Below are 17351 nucleotides of genomic sequence, written 5' to 3' on the forward strand. Positions count from 1 at the left end.
ACACTCTTCATAGACTCTTCGCACTCTGTTTTGAATCTTAGCACATTTTCATGCATTTTCTCCTTATGTGCTCTCTTAATTCTCAAGTTCTCCTTACCAAGTTCACTAGTCTTAATAACCCTATATTATCATCCCTTATATTCTCTAACGTTAGCTAACATTTATATTAAATATCGTTTCAACCAAATAAAGGTCAATCCCATTATCACCAAAGTACTGCAATACCTCACTTCTAATCCTATCAGCTCTGGTCTCTTTCCATTCTTCAGCCTCTTAATTCCCCTTTTTACATCCTCAGCTGTAACTTCCAGGAGTATTCTCAAACTTACCCTAACCATTCCACTATTGTATATTTCGCTCTGTCAATCCTTATTTTCCATATTTAGCAAATCCCCAAAATACTCACTCCACAAACCCAAGGATGCATTGTTTTTAGACAGTTCCTCTACATTTGCATCTTTTATTCTGAGGTCTATTTGCTAATCAACTTTTCTCTTTAGATTTATCTCCTTTTAGAACAACCTCTTATTCTCCCTAATGTACAGCTCCCTTTCTTAATTACATGCATTCCTTGTCTCTTTCAGCCTATTCATAACCACCTAACCTATCCTTCTATACTTCAGCACACAATTCTCCCTTTTGTCTTGTAACTGCATTTCATATATCCTATTTCCTTTTCACTACACTGCTCCTTCTCTCACCCCAACACTCACTGTGTTTATTTCACCTTCCCACCTTCCTAAACCTACAAACACTTCCTTGTGAAACCATAACCTTCTCCTGGAATTCTACTCTTCATATTCTCCTTTTTAAAAAAAGAGCCCATTTTTCATCTGTTCTCTCCTTATCCTTTTCTTATTACCTCTTATCAAACACAGCTTGAGCTTCCATCCATCTTAACTGTTGCCACAATGATCAGATATACCTCCAGTCACTCCTCTTCTCCCCAATATATCCATCAACTTGCTCTTCCATTACTCTGCACCCTTACATAATCTAACAAACTTTTCGTCAATGTTTTCACTTTTCCAAGTATAATTGTGTATTCTTTTCTTTCAAAATCATGCATTTCCCAAACCACATCTCCACAACACTCTTGCTATTCCAATTATATATATTCCATGAATCCCATATCCGACCACAATTCCATCTCATTCTTTCTGCTACTTTTCCATTTAAACCACCTGGCACAACCACAGTTTCCTGTTCTCCATAACCAGCAAGGCACAGATTCAAATTCTTTTCCAATCACGTCCTAGGCCCTCCAACACCACAAGATTTACCTCTCCTAGCTGTAGGCTATCATAACACCATATAAGATTTACCTATATATATATGTATATATATATATATGTATACATACACATGCATATATATATATATATATATATATATATATATATATATATATATATATATATATATATATATATATATATATATATATATATATAATAAATACATACATACATACATACATATATACATACACACAGACACACGTACATATAATGTATATACACATATATATAATGTATGTATGTATAACCAAACACGCACACACAACCTAAAATAAACAATTCACTGATGCCAATAAAATTCTCTGCGAGCCAACAGTAGCAAGCAGCTGAAAAATCTAAACACATGTACAAACACAGCAGTCTGGAAGGGTGAGTCGTAAATCTTCACTACGACTTTTTTCTTGTAGTTTTTACTCGGGTCTCCCGCGAGGATCTGCACAAAATGCAGAATCTAAACAATAACATTGAGAGAAAGTGCTGGGAGTTGGATGCCGAAGTAAATCAGTCTTTGAATTGAAGGAAAACATTCGGTTTATTTCTATTCGAAAATCGGCGTTTTTGATCTTCATTTGATAATAAATTAAACTTTCGATTACTTGCAAGTTTAGCAGAATCTCGATTTCCGTATTTAAATATGAAGTATGTCATTATAAAGACGTCACTGACGGAAAGATTTGAATAAATAGCATGATCCCTCTATTAGTCAAGCGTAACTTGGCCTAGCAGGAATTTCGATGAGTTTCAACATTTAGATTTTCTTAGCGGTATTCAGAAATATGAAGTTATCAATATAAAGTGTGTCCCTGTAGAAATTCTTAGAAAGATTATAATATATAAATAGGGTTAGCCCAAAGAATTTAAAGCAAATTAGTTTTAACTCCACCTCTGACTTTGCAGTACTCAAGGGATGCCAGGTCCATTTAGTACCCATAAAAGTAAAGTTTCAACACTAGAAAAGTTAACATCCTCATTCACGATAGCACCTCAGTGCATGACAGATGCAAAAACAGTTCCGAGTCACCAAGTAGGAGAATTTTTGGAGGGATTCAACAAAATGGGTATATCACCTTTAGAGTTATTAGTGTGAATTCAGACGTATAAATATGATGTCTATAAAATTTTTTTTACATTTGTATCTATTTGTATAACACACACACATACACACACACACATATACACACACATATGTATATATATACATATATATATATATGTATATATATATATATATATATATATATATATATATATATATATATATATATATATATATATATATATATATATATATATATATATATATATATATATATATATATATATATATATATATATATATATATATATGAATGTCTTTACTGTGTGTGTGTGTATGTGTAGAATAACTCTGGAACACACTGAGAAATTTCAAACCAAACTTGGTATACTTATGACTTACTATCTGGAAAAGAATACTGTGGGAGTATGACATCTATGGCACCAAAGGGGGGGTGTGTGGGAAGGTGGTGACATGTAAGAGTAACAGAAAACACAGATATTAGTATCTAATCCATAGTTTTCGAGGTTGGCGAGATGAATAGTGACACTTCCGATGCCCTTCAAGTCCCAGTGCAGCCCTGATAGGAAGTGGGAGTGAGACTGGGGTGACATACAGATAACTGGAAAAGACAGATACTAGTGTCTAATTCATCATTTTCGAGGTTGCTGAGATGAATATTGATACTCCCAATACCCTTTAGGTCCAAGTTCAGCCCCAGGAGGAAGGGGGGTGGGAAGGGATAGACATGTAAAAATAACTGAAAATGACAGATATTAGTGTCTAATCCATAGTTTCTGAGGTCGCTGAGATGAATAGTGACACTTTCGATGCCCCTTAAGTCCAAGTTCAGCCCTGACAGGAAGGGGACTGAGAAGGGGTGGGAAGGGGGTGACGTAAAAATAACCACAAAGACAGATATTAGAGCCTAATCCATTCTTTTCGAGGTTGCTAAGATGAATAGTGACACTCCCAATGACCTGTAAGTCCAAGTTCAGCCCTGATAGAAAAAGAGGGGGGTGAGAAGGGTGGGAAGGTGGTGAAATGCAAAAATAACCGAAAACGTTAAATATCGGTGTCTAATCCATAGTTTTCAAGGTTGCTGAGATGAATAGTGACACTCCCATGCCCTTCAAGTCCAAGTTCAGCCCCAATAGAAAGGAGGGATGAGAAGGGTGGGAAGGTGGTGAATGTAAAAATAACCGAAAACGTCAAATATTGGTGTCTAATCCATAGTTTTCAAGGTCGTTGAGATGAATAGTGACACTCAATGATCTTTAAGTCCAAGTTCAGTCCTGATAGAAAGGAAGGGTGAGAATGGGTGAAAAATTAAATGTCAAAAATGACAGATACTAGTGTCTAATTCATAGTTTTTGAGGTCGTTCAGATGAACAGTTACACTCCCAATGCCCTTTAAGTCCAAATTCAGCCCCAGTAGGAATGGGGGGTGAGAAGGGGTGAAACCTAAAATGACAAAAATGATTTGCAATGTAACTGAGGCAACTATCTTAACAGGAAAGGGAGAGAGTGAGAGGGAGAGGAAGTGAAAAAGAGAGTAGATGGGGTGGAAGTACATTTATTTTGTGACTGAACCGTGAAACATAGGCAAAATGAGTGTACCTGAGTACAATGCCTTTCCTTATGATTTCCCTTATGAGGTGTATCTTGAGTATGTTCCTCCATTTTCTATATATTATATATATATATATATATATACATATATATATATATATATATATATATATATATATATATATATATATATATATATATATATATATATATATATATATATATCACACACACACACACACACACATATATATATATATATATATATATATATATATATATATATATATATATATATATATATATATATATATATATATATATATATATATATATACTATATATATATATATATATATATATATATATATATATATATATATAAATATATATATATAAATATATTCATGTCCAATGGGGTCCACATACATTACTGGAAAGCTGGCATAACAGCATACAAAATTATACAATACATGAAAGGTGACAATACAGTGACTGAAATATTTGCATAAAAGATGTGCGAGAGAATTTGTGTTTCTTTCGACCCCATGGTTTTCCTCCTGCTTTACTCATTGACGGAGAAAGCAGATTTTGATTGTAGGTCTGCTGCGTGGTCACTACAGGAATCCCAGTCCCCCTTAGAGAAGCCTACGTATGTGGGCCAGTGCCTGGTATGAATGCAGGTTTCAACCCACGTTGTCCTCCCCTCCACTGTCATCTGGTAGGCCTTCGGTCATCTCTGGAGTATGCGGTGTGGTCCAGAGTAGGCTGAGGAAGGGGGGGGGGTCTGTGTGCATCAACCCAGATGAATGCGTATTTTACGTTCTGTAAATCTTCGTGGGTGTACACTTTTCTGTTTGCCTTGTAGGTCATCTTGGTCAGTATTATTTTTTCTATCACTTTTTGGGTGTCAGATGGTGATGGTGGTTTTGTTCTTTCTTGGAAGACGTCTGCTGGCATCATCAACACTTGGCCGTACAGGACTTCTGCTGGAGATGCATTGAATGCTACATGCAGTATTGTTCTCAGTCCTAGAAGAACCCCTGGCAATTCTTTTCTCACACTCCCACCCTGGCATCTGGCGGTGAGTGCTGTTTTTAATACTGGTGCACCCACTTGATGATTCCATCGGTTTCTCTGCTGCACCCACTTGATGATTCCGTCGGTTTCTCTGTTGTAGGCTGTCATATGCATTATTTTCGTTCCCAGACTGTCGGTGTGGGCGTTCCACAGGGTGGATGTGAAGTTGGTGCCTCTATCATTGGTGATGATCTAGGGGACTCCATGCCTACTAACCCACTCAGTAGGGTATTGCTGCTGGTTACTTGGTGTTCCTGTCTACTATCATAAACATGTATTTGTACCCCTTTTTGGGGGGGGGTCCAACTATGTCGACGTGTATGTGGGCGAGTCAGCAGTTCATTGTTTTGAACTTCTATCCCGCTTTCGACATGTCTCGTGACTTCTGACATCTGGCATGGGATGAACTCTTGTCCATGTCTTCATATCTATTCTCATCCCCAACCAGATTACCACTCTGCTATGATTTGGATGGTTGATTGGCCTGATGGGTGGGATAGGTTGTGGGCGAGAGCGAAGGCTCTCCTTCTAGTCCCTCTGGCAAGTATGGGGGAGGGTGTCTAGTACTCATCTCGCAGGTGATGATTGTCATTCCACTGTTGATTGACAGGTCATGCCACGTGAGGGCGGGGTTGATCCGCCGTAATTTGCTGCAGGCCGTTGCCATCCTTCTGTGCCTCTGCTATAGGCTATCCCAAGTTGGATGGCGTTGGCGCAGTTTTTTGATAGGGAGTCCGCCATGGTGTTTGCTGAACCTTCAGGTATTTTATGGTGCAGGAGTGCTCTGCTGTTGCTGACAGGTGCCACTGTTGTCGTGCTGACTATGTGTCTGCTGACTTTCTGAAGGTGTGCACCATTGGTGGATGGTTCGTCTGCACCACAACTGCCATCCCTTGAGCATGTGGTGGAAGTGACTGACTGCTTTGTAGACTGCGAGGAGCTCCCTGTCAAATGTTGAATACCTCTGCTCTGCAACAGTTAGTTTTTTGCTGTACAAGGCCAGCAGTCGATGACCAGCATCAGTGTCCTGCTTGAGTGTGGTGCCCATCACCATATTGCTTGCGTCGGTTGTCAGGGTGAGGTACCTATAGGGTAAAGGAAATATTAGTGTTGTTGCACAGATTATTGCTTCTTTTGCTAAAATAAATGCTTTGCCTTGACTTTCTCCCCAACTTAATTATTTTTTATATTTCCTTTCAGGCATTCATATATGGGGCTCATAATTCTCGCAATGTTTGGTATGAATCGGTGGTAATAATTTATTAAATCTGAAAATTCTTGCACTGATTTTACTGTTGCTGGTTTGGCAAAGTCTGTTATTGCTTTTACTTCCTCTGGCAGGGTTTGATGCCCTCTGAACTCATCTGGTGACCCAGAAACTTCACCGTTTTCTTTGCCCATTCGCACTTGTCTTCATGCACTAGTAGTCCATTTTCTTTCAGTCTTTGTAGCACTATTTTCACATCTTTGAGGTGTTATTTTAAATCTGGGCTGAAGACTAGTATGTCATCGACATATGCCAAACAGAATGGAGGATCCCCAAACAGCTCATCCATCAATCGTTGGAATGTTGCCCGAGTTACGGAGGCCAAAACAGCTGTAGTTGAATGCGTATGTGCCGAACATGGTGATGACTGCGGTCTGCTCGATATCTTCTTTTGCTACTGGGACTTAAAAATACCCTTTTAACAGATAGATTTTTGTGGATATTCTTGCTCAGTTCATTTGAATTGTTATGTCTACTACATTTGGTAGAGAGTATCTGTCCGGTTTTGTTTTCACATTCAGCCATCGATAATGTTCCGCCTGACTTCAGTACCATATGTAGGGGTGAGGCCCAAGGGGTGGGGGCTTCCTGGCATATTCCCGCTTCTCCCATCTCTTTGAATACCTTCTTCGTGTGGCGAGTTTCTCTGGGGCCAGCCGTCTGAATGGTGTGTTTTACTGGTTTTGTTAGGTTGTGCTGCAAGTCGTCTTTGAATATATACATCTTCGTATTCTTGTATTAAAATTCTCTCATTTCTTTCAGTGGGACATCAGGGGCAATGGGGCAGATTTTTTCCTCTCTTTGACTCGTTGATGCTTTCGTTGTTGTACGTCTGCTCGGCTTCTGGGGTGATGATTTCTGTGCTGTTCTTGGGATCAGCTGTTTAGCTGCTATGTCGACTAGTAGGTTGTGTGCTGTTAGGAGATCTGCTCCTAACAACGCCGTTCAGACTGGCTGGGATGAATGATTTGCATGCTCCAGGGTCCACTAAGCACTCCATGTCGGATCTTTCATCTTTTAGGAAGAACCATGTTTATCCTGTGTACCTGGAAGAATGACAGTGTTGAGCAGGCGAGATTTCTCTTATGAGACAACTTGTTTGCTTGCCACTGATGTTAGTATGAATGGGTCGCATCTGTGACCCCACTGCGTGTTTTTTGAGAATAGGCAGCCCCTGTGGCACTTTCTAGCTTTGTTCCCAAAACTCCAGTGGAAAAAGCATACGCCTTCTGGAGGTTCTTGCTTCTTCTGTGTAAGCTTCCCTTTGTAGTCATGTTTGGGGAAGTGTCTTTTGTATATGGGGGCATCTGGCTTGTCTGGATCGCTGCTTGATTCTGTGTCTGAATTCTGCTCAGTCCAGTGGGCCGCTACTGCTGCTGCTGGCTGTGAAGGGTCTGCTGCTTTGTGGGCCATATGAACCTCATCGACTATTACCAGGAACTCTTCTAAGGGCATGGTGGAGGCTTTGGGCTTGGCTGCTACTGTCTGATAGGGTAGTTTTGTGAGGAGGCACTCCTCACAAAACTACCCTTGTGAGGGAGGTCCAAGGTTGACTCAGGTTGGTCGCCCTTGGTGGGCAGTGTGATGAGCCGCCATAGTGTCTTGTACATGTGTGATGGCTTCCCATCTCCTATCAGAGCCCCCATATGGTTGAGGAATTTCTTGGCTCTTTTTGGACAGCCCTATGAGAGATGATAGTCAGCTCAGTGGTCTGGTTAAACTATTTTAATAATAATAATTGGCTCTTTGGGCAGGCAGTGTGCTGAAGGATGACTTTAGCTGGTCCTTCAGTATGTCGAATGTGATAGGGGATTTCAGTTCCTCGAGCCATCCTGCTATCTGATCGAAGACGTCGTCCAGGAGGAACTCGAGGATGGCGTCTGCTTTCCGCGTCACTGAGGCGATTTTCTTTGTGCAGAAAATCGTTTCCGCCCTGAGGAACCATGCCTCTGGGTGGTGCGGCGTGAAGGGTAGTAAGCGTATGGAAGCAGCTGAGAGGTTTTCGCTGATGGCGTTGGGTTCACTGCTGGTGGCTTGGTCAGGCATCTTTCCAGCAGTCACCAATGTGAGTGAGGTACGAAATGAGGTACGGAGGTCTACAGCTTACTAATTTATTTACAAAACTTTCACACAGGTCAATAGCTTGTGCGAGCCCCAAAGTAGTCCCGACCTCTTGACAGATCTAGGAAGGGATTAAATTCATGCGTGTGTTTCTTCACAGACATAGATTTACGTATGGATAGATACAAGACATCTGATTGACAATTATACATACATTACTGGAAAGCTGGCGTAACAGCATACAAAATTATACAAATATATGAAAGGTGACAATACGGTGACTAAGACATTTGCATAAAAGACGTGCGAGAGGATTTGCGTTTCTCTCGACCGCGTGGTATTCCTCCTGCGCTACTCATCGTTGGAGAAAGCAGATTTTGATCGTAGCTCTGCCGCGTGGTCGCTACAAGGGTTTGCAATGAATAGATGACATACTTAACAAACTGGTGTTAGGTGGTGATAACGTCCTTTAGGGTGTCTGTTCTAAGCTTTCAAAGAATTATAGATTGGTTTCCAACCCTCACAAAAAGACTGAATACAATAATTACGCCCTAGTATAAAGAAAACAAGAAGATAACAAAATACTGTTTACGGTACTTGCTATAGCGTTTGTTAAAAATTTATTATAATTAGTTATACAGATTGTAATGGGTATTAATACAGTTATTAAAGTACTGCAAAGTTTAATTTAAATAAAGAAAATTTTCAGAAAAAACTCAAAATATGTATATAAAGATATAAGTGTGGTTTTATGCATGCACACACACAAACACATATGTATATATACACGTATATATATATATATATATATAAATATATATATATATATATATATATATATATACATACACATATACATACATACATACATACATACATACATACATACATACATACATACTTACGTACATATATCAGAACGTTTGCATTGACTCAAGGATGCTTGTGAGTCCGAAGACAAAGTGTGCTAATCTACTCATGGTAATAGTACGTATGTTTTTAAAAGTTAGAGAAAAGTAGGAATAACAGCTTAAGTAAGTCCTCGTAAGGCATATGAGTACAAGGATAATCGATCTGCACATATATTAGTGGTAGCACAGAGACAAAAATCAAGGAGGCAAGTTAATGCTGGAAGGCTTTTTGTATTATTACAATGGAAGGGGACTAGAAAAGTCTATTTTGGATTGAAGCACAAAAGGTCCTTCGAGGGAATTTTCTTCCTTGTTACAGCTAATGCAAAATGAGACAACAGCTTTACTACATTTTCGTTGTAGAGCCAAAGGTACCAACCCTTTTTAAAGTACTCAAGGCAAATCTGCCTCCTTTACAGCTTCAATGTAACGCTCACAATATTAAGCTTCTCAAGTTTAAATAATTAATAGCAATCCCAATAATCAAAGTAATAAAATCACCAAAAAAGTTTTAATTCTATTTTCCTGAATAGTTTGAAGATAACCGGAAGATTTTATTAAAGTTCTTTAAAATATCCTGTCCACCGTAATACTCGGATCAACCACCATGCCCCAACTGAGAGTAAACAGAGGCCCCTCCTAAAACCTTTCGCCTGGCACCAATGGTAGACAGCAGAGGCATAAATCACACAGAGCCAGAAAACACAACCACAGGATATAATCTCAAAGACTTAAGCTTATAATTCTCTTCCATCAAATTCAACACACACCCCACAAACCCGCCGACCAGGCTAACAGCCAAAGCAAGAAATTTTATAGGCAAAGTCAAACAAATTATAGTAGGAGCTGGAAATACAAGCCAAGAAACGGCAGCCCCACCCACTACAGCCCCAGCTCTCAACCCAAGTATCGGCCAAGTCATTAAAACATCAGAGTCACTGAAGAAATAGAACTGAAGTTATAATCACCACTGAGCCTGTAATAGACCAAACGAAACCTATAACAAACAGTAAGGCCAGTAGCCAAAGCTAATAGTCAAAAACAAACTTTGTTTGAAGGGTTCAAGAAAGCCACCTCTAAAATTAAATCCTTAGAGTAAAACCCCGCTAAAAATGGAAAACCACAAATAGCTAAATTAGCCAAATTAATGCACATCACCCTGAAAGGCATAAAATTAACTAAACCCCTATTATACGAATATCTTGATAATCTCCGACTCTTTGAATAATAGATCCAGCTCATATAAACAAAAGAGCTTTAAACAAAGCACGAGTTAGTAGATGGAAAAAAGCCAAAGTGGCCCACCCCAGCCTTAAAATAGTGATTATAACACCCAACTGTCTCAAAGTAGAAAGAGCAATAATTTTCTTTAAATCGGTCTCAAAATTAGCCCCCAACCCAGCCATAAATATAGTCAAACACCCCAACAATATTAACAAAGTCCTGGTAAAAGAAGACATCAGTCTCGGACTAAATCGAATTAAAAGATAGACCCCGGCAGTAACTAGCGTAGAAGAATGAACCAAAGCAGAAACAGGAGTGGGAGCTGCCACTGCCGCAGGAAGCCAAGCAGAAAATGGAATTTGAGCCCTCTTAGTCATGGCCGCCAACACAGCTAAAAAGATAACGTACCTATTTAGCAACAGCCTCCCCCTCCCACAGAAAAATGAAAGATTTCAGCCCCCTAAACTCATCATCAAAGAAATACTAAGTAAAATAGCAACATCCCCACCCGGTTAGACAAAGCGGTCAGCATACCAGCACCAGCAGACTTTTCATTTTGATAGTAAATAACCAAAGCGTAAGACACTAAACCCAAGCTATCCCACCTCAATAAAATACTAATAATATTCACCAAAGTTATTTTCCGCAAATAAAACGCAACAGAACTGCCTCTAACATCAACTTTTATTTTTTATATTCAAATCTTTAATTTTTGCCATCTTATGCCAAACCATTTTCGCCAATGAAATGGAATTACTTCTCGGAACAAACGTGGGAAGATAATAAATAATTCATGCACGTGCATGAAAAAGCTCTTCCCAGTTTCGACACCTTATCAAAATTCTGTCGTTCTTTCCTTCAATCTCATCCAGTTTCGGATAAACCTAATCAGGTAACGAATTTTGGGGGAAGGTAAACACCCAATATAAAAAAAAAAAAAATTTATTTACAAAAGAGTGATGGAGAATTTCCCAACCCAATTACCATAAAAATAGATGAAAAAGATGATGATCAACGAATTATGCAAAACAGTCAATGTATTCAACTGACGAGTAGCAAATTATGAATGTCTGTGACTTTATACCAAGGACATCACAGCCAGAGTGGGACATATATGGTGCAGGACAAGGAAGAGAAGAAGAGGCTGAGTACAGGAGACTCATCTTGTGGAGTCTATGACACTCACGGGAGATGAGGAATATAGATCCCAATAAAAAGTACGTGCGTGTGTGTGTGTGTGTGTGTGTGTGTGTGTGTGTATAGAGGGGTGGCGGGGCCCTTGTTCTTTGATGTCAGTAAAGTTGAAAATGGCCTACCCTGGCCAGCTGGAAGATATATGAAAGGCACCCGTGCAAAGTAACTTGAGCCTCTGCTATCAGACCACTGGGGACCACTTCAATAGCACGTTAACCTCAGAAGACTGTCCTGCTACGAGCGACAGTCGAGGCGGATAGAGAAGCCTTTCTTTTGATTTCGCTGGGCGTTAGGGATAGATTGAAATCGCGCCAGATATTAATAAAAGAAGTTATAAATTTCTAGGTATTCCAAGTCACTTATGTAAACGTGAGGTTTATGTCTTTCTCTGTTCAGCTTTATTTTGCATATCTCTGACTATAAATTTATTCCAACCAATGTGACCATTCCATATCTTTAATCACTTGGCTGTACCAGGAATGAAGCTTTCCAACTCTTCTTTTTTTTTTTAGTATGTTTGTATATGGCAAATTCGGGTCAGTACAAGGTTCCATCATAACCCCTCGAGAAAATATCTGACTCACTTTCATCTAAAAAAAAAAAAGCACCAATTTCTTTAATTTAAAAAAAATAAGTGTCTGCTGAAATGAAAGAGCATTTTGTCAGTAAATAATTATCACAAACATAGCACTCATTTAACTTTCTTTTGAAAACATACTACTTGTTCAAAATATACCTTCGTTCGAAACTTTTCAGATACAATGCGACACGACCATTCCCCTCCCCACCACCACAGCTCTATCAAACTACCTCCTGATCATGGCTCCCATCCCCTCCCCCTCAGCCCCTATGAACCAACCCCCTTCCTCCCTTCAGCCAATTCCCCGCTCCAATCACACAAGGGAATAACAGATTTCCGCTGCCACGATCACAATTCCTTCTTCACTCGCCTGTGAAATATGGTCTGGTCTCCGGAGAACTGATGTATGGCAGCGAACAGATTCTCTCAAGAGAAACACGAGGAGAGCGTCTTGCTCAATGAAGTCTTCCTTAGGAAACGCTTCGAAAGTTTCCTTTCTGAATCCCTTGTCTTCGAACGCAAGGCTCCCGCACGAGACACATGGATGTGAAATCTGATTCAGTTAACCGGATGGACTTTCAATATAAATTTTGGAAAAGGGACGGATTTCAAAATTATTCTACAACGGCTGGATAATAAAGGATTTACTGATGTATCGCATCTGTCTTTGCAAACCATTTTAAAATTTATAAGAGTGTCCCAGGTCATCTGCTACTCAAAATATAAGATTGTATGTCATTCTGCAAAGTCTCACTTTACCCTATAGTTCCAACCATAAGCCTTGTCATCAAAAGAAGGCTTCTGCAAGCAAAAATTCATTTTCCTTTGACTACCTCAACTAATCATTCAAAATTTATTTATATAATTCACAGTAACAAATATTTTGTACTCACTTTCATTCAACTCATCTTTCCTAAGAAATTCCATTATCAAAAACATTATTTACAAAACATGTCCATGGTAAACATAATTATATTACCGATGCAGCAGTGCTTTTCACAAACCTTCCATCTCCAACAAGGAGCTCCGGTGATAATACAATCAATTCCATAATTGTATTCAATACCCTTCTCCCTCTACAAACACGTGCAAAACATCTTCATAATACTCCCCGTCGAATGAAATTGTACATCTGAAAATACCGTTCAGTAAGATATTTATGAAACCTGAATAACATTTTCTCCTAGGTATTTTCTGCGTTGCGCACGATTTCTATGGAGCCGACAATATTCAATCTTAACATACATAATGAATGCGTAAGCCACGTTTATGTTACAGAAGACTACCTAGCCAGCTGTAGGGAAGACAACAAAACATGTTATGGAAAAATCATCAAACGAATTCCGTAAAAAGTTCACATTTTCGCTGCTAAAACTACGAAAGTGATAAATCATCGATGGGTGTAGTATTATATAGGCCTGTTGTCTGGAATAGCCACAAGAAATGTGCAATAAATATGTTCTTGGAATAAGGAGAAAACAACTGATTTTTAAATACAAACAACCCCCATATATCGTAGATATACTGACACATGCATAGGCGTGTTTTGGGGGGAAATCGAAAGAATAAAAAAGTTATTTGGCCCATTCAAAAAGATACATGAGAAAGACCTCATAATACATAAAGGTGAAATGAGGGTTAAATCAACCAAGAAGTCCAAATGACTTGGGATTCAATGAGAGAAAAGAATTAGAGAGCCGATGTGGCAGGAAACACAAAAGTTTTGAATTAATAATACTAAAAAAAAGTTAAGTATACCTTACTTAAACCAGACCACTGAGCTGATTAACAGCTCTCCTAGGGCTGGCCCGAAAGATCAAACTTATTTTACTCGGCTAAGAAAAAACTGGTTACCTAGCAACGGGACCTACAGCTTTGACTACTAACAATGGCTACATAAAGATTTCAAGCTTGAGCAAAAGTGAGTCAGAACAGACCTAGTCATCTAGCTGAATGATGGGGATAGGGGGTGGGGGGAGGTTGATTCCTCAGAAGAAACGAAGGGAAGATACAAACTGAAGCACAGTTTAGAACTTTAGACCCATTCGTCAGGTTTTCAGCAATCTTTGACCTTTGTTGTTTGCGTTCGCTCCGACTCAGAAAAAAGGTACAATAGACATCTAAAGTCAGGAGCATTAAATTCAGTTAACAGCATCAGTAACATTCTGTTTTTCGAAGAATGAATGATAATGACATATTCGGACCAAACAGTACTATAGTTCCAGACAAACCATACATGTTACAACATGAGTAAAAGTAAGTATATCTTAGCCTTACCAGACCACTGAGCTGATTAACAGCTCTCCTAGGGCTGGCCCGAAGGATTAGACTTATTATACGGGGCTAAGAACCAATTAGTCACTTAGCAACGGGACCTACGGCTTATTGTGGAATCCGAACCACATTATAGCGAGAAATGAATTTCTATCGCCAGAAATAAGTTCCTCTAATTCTTCATTAGCCAGCCGGAGATTCGAACTCGGGCCTAGCGAGTGCTAGCCCACAACTCTACCGACTCGCCCAACGAGGAACTGTTACAACATGAGATAATCTGCGACAGAGACAGGCTGAAAGTGACATGCTTAACAAAACTTAATGCCAACGACTTGAACAACAGCTAATTACGATATTAAGGAGGTGCCACCTGAACGATCTGAAAAGGTACCAACTTGGGAGTGATGAGGGCATTAGACCATCTAAAACAGGCCTGCACATGAATTAATTTATACCAGAATCTAAGTATGTATGTATGTAGAGGAAGTAGTATGAAGATTTCAGGGTCCAGACACTGCTTTGTTCAGGGAACCTCTGTTACACTACAACTGATGACAAAATACTCCACCTCTAGAATTTCTCATGAAAGCCAGTTCCACGTGGCATTGCTAGGAGCCGAGATTGAATGTCTTTAATTCAATTAAGTTTTGGATAGTGAAAACGTCTTGTGAAAGAGAATCAGGGTCTGCAAATATTAATGTAATTTTCAGTCTGATTACTCCTGGTTGGCAGGGTTTGTTAATTACATGACAGAATTACTGTTTTTGTGTAAAAGCAATGTCTAAAATACAACACCGTATTTTATTACCACCACTATAGAGGAAAAAACTTTGATGAAATTTGACCTTGCCGTTTGCTTTTTTTTTTTTTATTACTCAGGTCACAAAAACAAACAGAGAAAGATAACAATCCTAGCAGTCTTCCTTCATATAGCATCTAGCCACATATATTATCATTAGTAGTTATTAGTAGATGACAAGAAACTAATAATTTATTTCGTCAAAATAAATGATTAGTGTCTTGTCATCTACTAATAACTTTAATGTCCTTTGTTTTATTTTAACCTTAATTTTTACCCACTTCCTGATTTTACAAGCAATGCATCAAAATCGAAGGAAATGTCAAGTGCTATTAATTATAAACCAATTCTTGCCTGAGATGAAACAGCTTTTCATTAACTAGCGGTTCCATACTTAATGTGACTTCTGTTACCAAAATGACACAGTGGCACAGTCAGAAGAATGAATTTTTCTTTTATTTTAATTAACAAAAAGACTAAAACTAGAGGCAGTAAATCCAAACAGAAGTTATTAAAATATAATTATGCGGTGTCTTTTTTTTTTTTCATGCCTACTTAGGATTTTTAAACACATACAGTCCGACAGCGGTTACTGAAAGACCATGATTGTTCAACTGAGGTCCGCTATATGAAACTGACGGTCAGTCATGGAAAAAATCTCAGCCAACTAGAGGCAAAATTGAAATAGTAAAAAAAAAAAAAAAAATACACTTCTGATCTTACCATAAAATTGCCGACAATGGACCATTAAAAAATGACTACCATTAACAACAAGCACAAACGTCGGACGACACAAGAAAAAAAAAAATAAATTCTACATGTATCTATACAAACGCCAGTTACTGATACTCCCAACAAACACTACTCAGTTTGTTAACAAACAATGAAAGCGAGCGCCTGCAAACAAACGCTCGAAATGAGTCACCCACCACTTGTATACGCTGTATGTCTAAGTCAGAGAGCAAATGGATGCGTCATGCATCACTCGAGCGTCAAAGCACTTCACTTTCAGAAAGGACGAGCCACATTAACCTTCATATTCGTTCCATTAAAACGCTGGTTCCCTTTCAAACTCGCCTGTCGACCACATGGTGGAGCGAGACCACACGGCTTTGGGTGATAATTTACCATCTTTATTTTCTTCTCTCATCTTTAGTGAAAAGCATTGCTCAAATACAAGATACTCTTTTTAATATAATTAATAATTAATGATCATTACCTTCTACGAGAGTGTTACTGCACTATTCTCTTGTAGTTCTTGTGACCTTATACACATCCCCGGCCGGCTGATGAATAGTTAGAGGAATTTATTTCTGGTGATAGAAATTCATTTCTCGCTATAATGTGGTTCGGATTCCACAATAAACTATATGGTCCCGTTGCTAAGTAACCAACTGGTTCTTAGCCACGTAAAATAAGTCTAATCCTTCCGGCCAGCCCTAGGAGAGCTGTTAATCAGCTCAGCGGTCTGGTAAAACTAAGGTATACTTAATTCTGGAAAAATGAATCTTAATTCCCATCTAGTCAAGGTGTTATGATTTATTAATGAACAGTCACATACAAAAGAAACACGCGGAATATACACATTGAAAATGCTCCATCTTTTTCCTTTCCAGTCCAAACTGGAAAAAAAACTAAAATACATCATTTTCATATGTCAAGTTCTTTTATTTGGTATCAATAAAATGGTGAATAGCCATTTATCTCAAAAAGGAAAAATCTTTTACTTTTTAACATTAACAATAAAAAACAGTAATTTACCTGAAAAACTGTTCGGTATCATTTTTCATCCGAAACTTCTCATCCCATTTTTAATCATTTCTCACATAAAAACGCGTATTTTCGGTTTTTAATTTTTCTAAGCCATTACGTCTTTTCTTTCTTTCTTTTTCATGAAATGGAGGAAATATTTTCTTCACGAGATCCAGAAGCCAAGCATTTATCGTTATTTTCAGACCATAATTCGTATAATTAATTATGTTGCTCGTTTTTCATTATTTTATTACTTTTTATATATCTATGTCAAGTTTAATCCTTTGAATACAATAGTAT

The 17351-nt window shown here is 38.5% G+C and overlaps 1 protein-coding gene and 1 pseudogene across 4 annotated transcripts in view; both read right to left on the bottom strand.

Annotated features, from left to right (window-relative positions):
* The window catches only part of LOC136852684 (latrophilin Cirl-like), a 1484851-nt gene that overhangs the window by 1046081 nt on the left and 421419 nt on the right, over positions 1–17351 (bottom strand). The gene's annotated exons all lie outside the window — the stretch shown is intronic.
* On the bottom strand, positions 10107–11636 carry LOC136828331 (NADH-ubiquinone oxidoreductase chain 5-like; annotated as a pseudogene).

Source organism: Macrobrachium rosenbergii, chromosome 3 (assembly GCF_040412425.1).
Source record: "Macrobrachium rosenbergii isolate ZJJX-2024 chromosome 3, ASM4041242v1, whole genome shotgun sequence".
NCBI classification, from domain to species: domain Eukaryota; kingdom Metazoa; phylum Arthropoda; class Malacostraca; order Decapoda; family Palaemonidae; genus Macrobrachium; species Macrobrachium rosenbergii.